The 10,026-nt window shown below is 35.9% G+C and overlaps 1 long non-coding RNA gene across 1 annotated transcript; it reads left to right on the forward strand.

The window, feature by feature from the left end:
* Window positions 1-573: 573 nt before the first annotated feature.
* LOC121302156 lies at window positions 574-9,790 on the forward strand. The gene is made up of 3 exons (XR_005947686.1): window positions 574-647; window positions 5,916-6,155; window positions 9,728-9,790. It is a non-coding gene; the product is annotated as an uncharacterized LOC121302156 (long non-coding RNA).
* The last annotated feature ends 236 nt before the right edge of the window (window positions 9,791-10,026 follow it).

A 10,026-nucleotide genomic window follows, 5' to 3' on the forward strand; every position in this document is an offset into this window, starting at 1 on the left:
TTATTTGTAATTCAACAAAATGTGACATTATTGGTAGGGGGGGTGAATACTTCTGCAAACCACTGTAACTTCAAAGTAGCCCCCATATTAGCACAGTTCACACAGATATAACGCGTATCAACTTGTCGTGTGCATTTACCACATACTACTCTTTCACACTGGGCACAGATATCAGAAGTTTTATTTTTATTGCAATTGGTTACCTGGCATTATCTTCTATTGCGTGTGTCACTTGATGAGCACTGTATCCAGGTTGAGCTGTGTTTCCCTGCCGCTTTGCAGTTTTCTGATTGAAATGTTTCTGCCAAAGCTCTGTGGCTAGCATCAAGATGAAGTCTCTCCTACTGATATTTTCTCTGGTGCTTTCCTAATACAAAAACAAAGGAATTGATGGCTGCTATGTCCAGTACATTGTAAAATACAGCAACTGGACACGTGATTGCTTTCACTGAGTACTAAGTTTTGCACAGGTGGTGGAAACTCTCTTCTGGCTTTTTTTTTTTTTTTTTTTTTTTTGCTAATTATAAAAGATGAGAAATGAACTTTTCATAATGTTATAATGTCTATGCTGTAGGTGTTGTTCCTTACAGAGTGGCTAGTCAGAGTTGTCTAGTGTCCAGTCAGGCTAACCGGTCTATGCCAATAAGGTAAGTTCAAATAGTGGTTATTTTATATCGGACAGTGTTTTTTAAACTAAATGTACTGTAAGACTGCATCTTTATATGAAAGCATGACGTTAACCTGCTAATTCTATGTCATATAATAACTTTGTTACATTTATCAATTTTAAATGATTAGTGGTTGGACAGACTGATATAGGGAGATAAAGATGTTAAAGAACAAAAGCTAACAAAAAAAAATCTGTACATTCTACATGTTTTACATCATCCTATATTATAGGGTATTTAGATTTTCAAATGTACAAAATTTACAGATGCTCCTTACAGATACTACACTGCAGCACTCCTGTCAAATTCCTTAATTGTACTTGAAGAGCAAATTGCCTTTGCCCTGTAATGCGAGTTTGGTGACATGCTTTGCCCCATCCTTTACCATCTGCGTTAGTGCCAGGGGTCAGAATAACTTTCGGGTTGTGACCTCATGTGCATGTTAGCTTTGAAAGATTTTCATAATGCCACGGGTGGGTAGTGGAGGTGGGGGTGGACTGCATCTCAAAATAACCAGGTAAGGGGGGGTTTATTTGATCCCATTACAGAAAGGGAACATCAAATAGCAAGTGATGAAGGAGAAGGCACGAGAGAAAGAACACACTTTTTTCAACAATATTTATGTATAATTCATATTGTAGCTATGCAAACTGTGATGTGGAACATGCCTTCATTAACTTGAACTCCCTGAAAAATATAGATTTATATGAAAAAGAAAAACATTTAAATGCATACACATCATACTTAATAATTCTTGGAAAAAATGTATTTCAAAGTGTTTTACATTTGAATATGCATGTAATCATTTGCTGTGGGTGGTCTTTTGTAATGTGTGCATCTGTTTAAAACTCCGCACAGGAAGAAAAGATTCCTGATCTGGAATACATTATTATAACCAGATATGGATGTTTTTGGTTTGTCAGAATTTTCCAGAGCAGTAATAAAATGTATGCCATTTTCCCTGTACAGTGTCTCTTTGGAGACATCCCAAAATGCTTTATTGAAGAGATTTATACCTAAACTTTAGTTTTAATGGGCACTGTTCATCTGTTGTAATCAATCTATGCAAATCAGGCAAAGGTGTGGTAAAAGCAATTTTTCGTTCAGATTGTAGAAACAGTCGCTTCTTTTTAATAAAGTAATGTAACACGGCTGTTGGGAAAATGAAGAAGGCTTTGATGAAACAGTCAGACAGCTGTCTCAAAACAATCCATAGTAAAACATGTTGGGACCTATAATGAATAGAGGCCACTGTGAAAAGGTAATCAAGCCAACCAGCTCAAACAAAGCATTCTTTGGAATTAACAACCATTGGTAACAAGAACACAACAATGACACAAAAACACACGCAAACAATCTAAACATAAACATTAAAACAGTACCACACCCTCCTGCACATACAGTGGCTCTCAAAAGTATTCACCCCCCCTTGGACTTTTCCACATTTTATTGTGTTACAACATGGAATCAAAATGGATTTAATTATGAGTTTTTGCCACCGATTAACACAAAGTCCATAATGTCAGTGAAAAATAAAAGCTACAAATTGTTCTAAATTAATTACAAATACAAAACAGAAAATAATTGATTGCAAAAGTATTCACCCCCTTGAGTCAATATTTGGTAGAGGCACTTTTGGCAACAATTACAGCCATGAGTACAACCAAGTCTCTACCAGCTTTGCACATCTAGACACAGCAACTTCATCTTTGCAAAATTGCTCAAGCTCTGTCAAGTTGGATGGGGACCTTTGGTGAACAGCAATTTTCAACTCTTTCCACATATATTCTCAGTTGGATTGAGGTCCGGGCTTTGACTGGGCCATTCCAGGACATTGACCTTTTTGTTTTTAAGTCACTCCAATGTGGCTTTGGCTGTATGTTTGGGGTCATTGTCCTGCTGGAAGATGACTCGTCTCCCAAGTCCCAGGTCTCTTGTAGACTTCAGCAGGTTTTCCTCCAGGATTTCTCTGTATTTTTGCAGCATCCATTTTGCCCTCTATCTTAGTGAGCTTTCCAGGCCCTGACACAGAGAAGCTGCCCCATAGCATGATGCTGCCACCACATGCTTCACGGTAGGGATGGTGTTCTCAGGATGATGTGCTGTGTTAGGCTTACACCAAACATAGCGCTTAGCGTTGAGGCCAAAAAGCTCTATTTTGGTCTCATCAGACCATAGAATCTTCTTCCACTTGGTCTCAGAGTCTCCAGCATGCCTTCTGGCAAACTCGAGCCGAGATTAGATGTGTTTTTTTGAACAATGACTTTCTTTTTTCCACTTTCCCATAAAGGCCAGTTTTGTGAAGCACCTGGGCTATTGTTGCCATATGCGTGTCTCCCAGCTCAGCTGTGGAAGACTGTAACTCCTTTAGAGTTGCCATAGGCCTCTTCGTGGCCTCCCTGACTAGTGCCCTTCTCGCCTGGATACTCAGTTTTTGAGGACAGCCTGTTCTAGACAGATTCACAGTTGTGACATATTCTCTCCATTTTTTAATAATGGACTTTACTGTGCTCCAGGTGATATTCAATGCCTTGGAAATGTTCTTGTATCCTACCCCTGAATGGTGCTTTTGAAGAACCTTATTCCGGATTTGCTTTGAATGGTCCTTCATCTTCATGATGTAGTTTTTGTTCGGAAATGTACTAACCAACTGTGGGATCTCCCAGAGTATTTAATCTGAAATCATGTAAAACACATTAATTGCACACAGGTGGACTCCATTCAACTAATTACGTGATTTCTAAAGACAATTGGTTGCACCAGAGCTTATTTAGGTGTGTCATAGCAAAGGGGATGAATACTTATGCAATCAATTATTTTTTGTTTTATATTTGTAATTAATTGGTAGATATTTTATTTTTCACTTTGGCATTATGGACTTTTTTGTGTTGATCAGTGGCAAAAACTCCCAATTAAATCCATTTTGATTCCATGTTGTAACTTTTGAGAGCCACTGTAAGCTTTTTCTTGTGAAGTCATAAAATTTGGCAAACTGAGGATTATTTTCTGTTGGACGTTAGTGGTCTTTTGTAAAGCTGTCATATACAAATAATATCCACATAGTTTAAATCTAAACAACCTTTTGAATGATATATATGAATAGCACATCATTTATAACAGTCTTTGCAGTACATAAAGTTACGCATTCATTACCACCTCATCTGAGATAACATTGTATCAAGTCCTAGCCTATAGAGTTAGGTGGGTAGAGGGACCCTGGTTAGTACTGACATTTTCTAAAACAATCGTATACAAATTCATTGGATATGATCGAGGGCTGCGTAGAGGAAGATACCTCGGGAATTGATAATAGAAGATATGTGCTTGTAACTTAGAGAAGAGTAAGGGGATTCCTCTTGGCTTGTGTAGAGCCGTCCTCACGGAGGTGAGACTGAACTGTTCGGTCTCTAAGGCTAGGAAGCAACCGATACTTCCCCCAAGGGGGGTCTAGAGGAGAAAATGGGAAGATGACAGTGATAGTTAAATTTGACTGGGTCCTGCTTGACTCGCAGAGAACCTTCCTCGAGGAGGGCAAATTCAACGGTGGCTGGAATTCTGAGGTTGGAATTCTGAGCTTCACAGCAGAGGTCATTCAAAATCATCTAGACAGCATTCAGAACTGGGCAGACATGTGGCAAGTGGCATTTAATAGAGAAAAGTGTAATGTGCATTATAAATACCATATGGGAGGTACTGAAATTGAAGAAAAAGACCTAGGAGTTTATATTGACTCAGAAATGTCTTCATCTAGACAGTGTGGGGAAGCTATAAAAAAAAAAAAGGCCAACAAGATACTCGGATGCATTGTGAAAAGTGTAGAATTTAAATCAAGGGAAGTAATGTTAAAACTTTACAATGCATTAGTAAGACCTCATCTAGAATATTGCGTTCAGTTCTGGTCATCTCACTACAAAAAGGATATTGCTGCTCTAGAAAGAGTACAAAGAAGAGCGACCAGAATTATTCTGGGTTTAAAAGGCATGTCATATGCAGATAGGCTAAAATAATTTAATCTATTAAGTCTTGAACAAAGAAGACTGCGCAGCGATATGATTCAAGCATTCAAAATCCTAAAAGGTATTGACAGTGTCGACCACAAGGGATTTTTTTTTGGATTAGCACCTAGGATCGGATCTGGACAATTTATATAGGACGGCTCTACACGATATATATATATATATAGATATGTTATATATATATAATATACATTTTTGTTGTTGTTATAAGTATACCTCCAAATGAGTGCAAATGACCGATGGTACACATTTTGTATAGGCTAATATAGGCATGGCTCTGAAATATGTGACAGGCTTAATAAACTTTAGTGCTGATCTGAAAAAGTATAGGTTTCTAACAGACAAAAGCTTTTCTTTTTATAATATTCATTTTGTACTTGTGTGAAGTATTTCAGATTTAAAAAGTGTACCTTTTCTTTGAGTGTCAGGTTTGAAACACATACCTGGATATTCCTAAGATTGATGGGAACATTTCAAATTAAATTCAAATTTAAAACACTTTGAACTAACTTATGAGGTCTGTGCCAAAGTATTTTAAAAACAAAATGTTTTATCAATATTTTCCCAGCAGCACTAAAGTTAAAGCCCCGTTCCAAATTACAGTTCCCATATAAATCCCAAATAAGCTATATATTGCAAAAGGCTGGAAGTATGTATTAGACAAATAATTACTGTTGAATATGATGAAACACTGCAATCACATATTGTTTAATGAATAAATATTTCTAAATACTGAATTAAGAGAAACTTTTTCTTCATCACAATCACAACAAAGGCTGTTTTCTCAAAGGGAATGTCAGAGGCTCTTGATTTGCTATTAGCTTTCTTTCTACTTTTTCTTCATCAAGAAAAAGTCAGGCCCAAAGAGATTGAAAAGAAGCAGCCACTGGAAAATCACTGATTGGTTTCAGCAGCTTCATGCTATGAGCGATAAGTACATTTAGTTAATTTGTAGCTTTGAACAACACTATTAAAAAAAAAAAAAGTGTATCAGTTTTTTTTTCCACTTGATCTGAGCTGCTTGCAATATTTAATATATTTAATATTTAATATATTCTGTAGTTACTAGGGTGCACCCTCATGTTTTCGTTATCATACAATAAAGTATGGGAAAAAAAGACAACTGACATCAGATTGCAAAAAAAAAAAAAAAAAAAAATTACCAATGAAGGAAAAGCACTGTATTATAAATGAATGACTAACCACTCTGGATGCTTTGGTCTATTTATAGAGACAGATCTCTTGGTCCACTGGTGCCTGGACATGGACTTCCTAACAACACGGTGTCATCGTCACAAGGATACAGAATGGGGGAGTTGTCATCACAAGGGTACAGATCTGGGGAGCCGTGGAATGGTTCTGGTTTCAGAAATTCGAATCCTTACCACTCCTCACAGACATCACTGCAGACATTAAGAACTCCCGTCAGCATCCCTGGCCTTCTGCACAGTAAGCAAATAAGATAAAACAGGTAGGTAAGACTTGATCAGAGTTTACATAATGAAGGTATGTTGGTGAATTAGAATGTAAACCTGGGTTCAAATCATGTTTTGGAATGATGTTGAATTTATGCATACTAAAGACAAAAGGTTTGGCAACAAATGTCGATTTGGTATAAAATTATATTACTTAACAAAAGCAGATTCACAGAGGGGGGCAAGCATGTACATCTTCTGACCTGGAATTGATTCCAGCAGCTCTATAATGATTACTTTTCTCACTGTATATAAGGTTAAGCGACTTGCTAAGGGTCACACACAGTGAGTCAGTGGCTGAGCTGGGATTTGAACCAGGTGCCTCCTGGTTACAAGCCCTTTGCTTTAACCACTGGACCACACAGTCTGCGATATGGGTCTGGGATCTCCATTAGTTCTTTTCTATACAATTCATTCACATCCATTATCACATAGATTCTGAAAGAGGAAACTTTTAATTCCCCGCTTTTGTGCTGTTTTCCAAGCTTCCTGTGTATACCAGAACTCTGTCTCTTATGCAAACAACTGGGCTTAGATTGGCAAACAAAAAGAAAAAATTTCAAATGCAACAAAACTTTACTTTGGGGAATCTGTGGCTTACAGCTGCCTTGAATTCACTCATTCAAAAGGAAAGACAGGAAGGCAGTGCTTCAGTCAATACCAAACCAACTCAAACATCATATTGTTATATTTTACTGCATTGCCCTACCTTTTACTGTAACCATTGTTTAAAAAATATGAATTAGTGGTACAGTAAACCTGAAACTACAGGTGATTTCCACCGAAGTAGTCATTCTTTTTACTAGCTTAACATTTGAAAAGTCAACTTGTTGTGGATATTAAAAATCAGAATGAACTTTAATGTATTCCTCTTGTTGTTAACATTCAGTTTGTATCAGTTTGTATTTCAAGCATCACTCCTGTAGATTATGTTGTGTAGCGGATGTGGAGTATTTGAGTACTTTTTTTAAAATGATGTTGCGTAACTCTGTACCCTGTGATTCATGTGAGAAAAGAAAAACAACAAAAGGATCTAAACTGGTAGAAAATCTGATAAATCGTTTGAAGAGGAGTAATTTTTCTATTACCAGTATACAGTAGAAAAGCATGAATTGAGGGTTGTCCAGGAAACATTTATTGATCCATCAACATTTGCAATTTGCATATGAAACCATCTGGACCACCTAAGAAAGTGCCCAGCATACAGGACGCAGTGCAGCATAGTTTTAATAGCTGTGATCAGCACAATTGTATAACTTTTCAACACTTTTTATTACCACCTAAAAAGTTACTGTAATTTAAAACATTGCAGTTGACTATACACCCACTAGAGGTCACTGTGCTCCACTATAATGAATGCAGTTGCTACTAAGGTAATATGAAGTGAGATTTTCTGAAGCTCTGCCCTGAATGTGTTGAAACATTGTTGTTTACAGGAAATGTATTATGTTACAGAATAAATACCATGGTAATGAATACCATATCAGATTTTTTTAGTAATTATAAAAAGTACTTATTCTGGCAGTTTCTAAATGTCTCTTCACTCGTACCCTCTTCACTTGTTGTTGTTATTATTGTTAATACTCAAACGCTCAAATTATATTACACTTAAGTTAAAAATGAATTGCATAAAGCAAAATATACATGTTGAATCACATCTATAGTCTTTAAATCAAAGGTGACGTTTTGAATGAACATAAGAATATTTTGAATGCACGCAATGAAGAGTACACATGGGAACATTACCGTCATGGTTGTGTTCATTGAATCTAAATAAAATGCATATAGAATTGCTCTGATTTGTCATACAGATCACATGCACTTCAACATTACCAGGAGGGTAAACTTTTTATACAAAGTGATTTTCAGCTGTTCAGAACAGGCTAGTTAAGCTCTTCAGGGATCTTGCAGCTGCTACAATCAGTATCTTCCTGTAGGAAATATTACACTACAGTCCTGGGAGGTATTAAAAGGAGGGAGTAAAAGAGTAAGGATTGAGACATTGTGTAATTTAAATCAAAAAACTACATGAACATAATTTTAGATCTTTTATTTTACATCAAAGAAAATACAAAATTATATCGCAAGTGTCTACCGGAATCCATAATAGTTGTACAGTAGTTCATGTTGTGTTTTGAAATGTCTAATTTTTTAATTGTCAGTTTTTTGTTAAGTATATGAAAAAATACAAAGTGGTATGTAATTCAATATGTTAACGTAACATTATTTAGCAGGTTTCATTCGACTTTATGAAGCAATATTAGTTAATTCTATAGGGTGATGCAAAACTCTTGTCCTTAGCTGTACTATACAGTACATCATAGTTTAGTCTTTCTTGTTCAGTGCACTATTTACTTGCAGTAAGATTAGCATTAACTGTATATTATGTAATATGATTCTGTTCCTTCAAGCCCTTAAAATAATGATATCCTTGAAACTATTCATGGTCATGAAAGAACCAAGCACTTTAATGCTAAATCCTGGAAAGTAGACTTGAATTGATTGTTTCAGGGAATTTGTTTCAGGGAAGATTGCAGATGGATGGTTCTGGAAGAGATCCTAATTGCAGGGCTTATATTTTTTGTTTGTGTATTTAACATTATAGAAACTTTTAAATAAACTGTACCTGTGTTGCACTTCCAATTAGCCACGTAGTTCTCAGATCTACAGTTTTTAAAGAAACATGTTATAAAAAATATGTATTTTCATTAACAACAGACATCTGGTATTACACCGTGTTCTTAGTTTGCTTGCCTTGCCTTCCAGGAAGTCTTACTGCTTACTTAATTGGTGCTTACTTATTGGTCATTTCACTCCTGGGTCAAAACATGTCAGTCGATAGGGGAAACAGCTGATTGGTTATTGACAGGAACGAAGCCAGTGAAGGGGTAAAGAAAATGACACCATCCAGGTGAAATGACTCAGAATATGCAGGACTGTCTAAAAGCATGGCTTGCAAAAGAGATTTCTTTACCTTGTGCTGTACCAGATAATCATCTTTTAAAATTAAAATATGTGTTTGCTACAATGTGTTTTTCAAACCTACCCATTTTAAACCTATAATCAAGGAAAGTGCCTGGCAGAGAAAATGTATGGTACTATTTTGTTTGCTACTACTTTAACCGTTACACCTGCTGTAAACAACTACCTGTTAGATTAGTTTAGGATCATCTAAACTAGATTTAGTCCAGATGGCTCAAGTCATTAAGTTACTTTGCATTAACCCAGGAGAGAAGGTTTGAATAACGTTCTCAAACCATGTGTGTATGGTATATACAGTGTATAGCATGAAACCCAATATAAACAGGGTCCCATAAGTCATGCATCAGTCATAACTGTTAATTTAGGTAGTCTGTTTTTCCCCCCTCAAGTGTAAATTATCTAAGCAAAGAGGAATGAATTTAGATCACTTTGTGTGGTGCATATAGTCAGTGGGGTATATATGATATTGCCTATGATTCCTGAATTATGAGACACCCTGTACAGTACATTTATATAAATGTTAAATAATGAGCAAGTAAAAAAATGGGCATCATCATTAATATTGTGTTCTTTGCTTTGGATTTAGGATTTGAACCCGTGGCAGACTTGAAGAAACAATGGGAATAAGGTCAACATGTAGAAGCAGCAACGTATCTATTGTTAAATTATTCTTAGTGAATTGTGTGTGTGTGTATGATATATATATATATATATATATATAGTATATATATATATATATAATATATATATATATATATATATAAATATGTATTGTTTTGTTTTTCTAATAAACGTCAAAATGCCAATACTGGAGATTCTTACTTTTCAAAATGCAAGACTTCTTGATTCCACACCCTTATGTTCAGTTCAGTTATCTTATGGTTC

The sequence above is a fragment of the Polyodon spathula genome, chromosome 1, assembly GCF_017654505.1.
Source record: "Polyodon spathula isolate WHYD16114869_AA chromosome 1, ASM1765450v1, whole genome shotgun sequence".
NCBI classification, from domain to species: domain Eukaryota; kingdom Metazoa; phylum Chordata; class Actinopteri; order Acipenseriformes; family Polyodontidae; genus Polyodon; species Polyodon spathula.